The 1,517-nt window shown below is 35.9% G+C and overlaps 1 protein-coding gene across 1 annotated transcript in view; it reads right to left on the bottom strand.

Moving 5' to 3' along the window:
* BLMH (bleomycin hydrolase) overlaps nt 1-1,517 on the bottom strand; it is a 49,473-nt gene that overhangs the window by 39,643 nt on the left and 8,313 nt on the right.

Genomic DNA, 1,517 nt, shown 5'->3' with positions numbered 1-1,517 from the left:
CGCGCAACCACTGCGCCACCAGGGAAGCCCTGCCTTATACTCTTATACTTCCTTATTTGATCCCCACAAAAATCCAATGAGAAATATATTTTAAACCCCAAACGGAATCTCAGACAGTTTAAGTATTTTATCCAAGATCACAGAGCTGTTAAGTGATAGAGCCAGAACTGAAACCCATGTCCTACTCCAAAACCTATTTTCTTCTACTACAATCAGATACCTCTCTTAACAAAGAACACTTAAGGAGTAAAGAAAGAGGTAAATATGAGATAATTTAAATGTATCTAGCAAAATGAAACCTCTGTATTCATCCACTGAACAATATTTAAGAAATGAATATTGTATCAAGCTAGACGTGTTACACTTGAACAAATTGAGACTTCAGAGCTTCAGGAACCTGTCTCAGGTCACATGGCTGTTAAATGAGGAGATTAGATAGCCTGACTCCAGAGACCATGCTCTCGACTACACTATGCTGTCTCTCTAAAATTCAAAGGAAAACACGAGTGAAGCATTAATGTTGTGCACTGCAGTGAAAAAATTTAGGCCATCTTAATTCCATACAGTCTTGAAAGGACTGTTAGTTGAGTGATTCCTAGCAATGGGCCCACTAGATGAAAAAAGGAAATGTCTGTACTTTTCTCAAAGTGATTTCACAGTTTTATACATATTCATCTGGCTTATGAATAGTATTTAATAATAAAGATTTTCAACTGCCTTGAAAATAAATATTACTGACTTATATTTAATGCTTTTTAAGTTTTTCAAAATGTTTTCACATACATTATTTTAACTGTTATAACCATCGATAGCTTCTCATCTTTATTCCTACAGAATAAAACCAAAAGACCTGGCATCTACCTAAGATCCCTCACAGCTCTGCCTTTCTAGCTTAATTTACTACCAAACACACTCACAAAATGTTATGTTTCAGCTACCCTGTTCTCTGAAGATTCCACCTTTGTTCATGCCACTGTACATGCAATTCCTGTTGTCTGGAATGGTTTTCCCAGTTACCTATCTGGTACATCTTTACTGCTCTTTCAAGAGCTGGTTCCAATATCTTCCCCATGAAACCTTCAGTTCACTGAATTAGTCACTCCCTCCTCTATGGCCACCAAATCCTTTATAACACATCTCTAGCATAGGATTTATTATAATTATTCATGTGTTTCTTTTACCAAGAGATTGAGCTCCTTGAAAGTAGAGACCATGTCTTTCTCATCTTTGTATTCCCAGTGGCAAACTCATAGCACATATTCGATATTTATGAAATGAATAAGAGTGAATCATAGAATAATAAATTGGGAAATAGAAGATATAAGTACAAGTCCCATACTAAACAGCAAAGTTTATACCTCAGCCTTTTCAGCTGTAAAATAAGTAATTTTCTTTCTTTTATTTTTTCAAGATTCTATACTTTATTTTTTATTTATTTATTTTTGGCTGCATTGGGTCTTTGTTGCTGCACGCGAGCTTTCTCTAGTTGGGGCGAGCGGGGGCTACTCTCTGTTGTG

The sequence above is a fragment of the Physeter macrocephalus genome, chromosome 14 (assembly GCF_002837175.3).
Source record: "Physeter macrocephalus isolate SW-GA chromosome 14, ASM283717v5, whole genome shotgun sequence".
In the NCBI taxonomy this organism is placed as follows: Eukaryota; Metazoa; Chordata; class Mammalia; order Artiodactyla; family Physeteridae; genus Physeter; species Physeter macrocephalus.
Note: the sequence above shows the minus strand (reverse complement) of the source record. Positions and strands in the feature narration are given on the sequence as shown.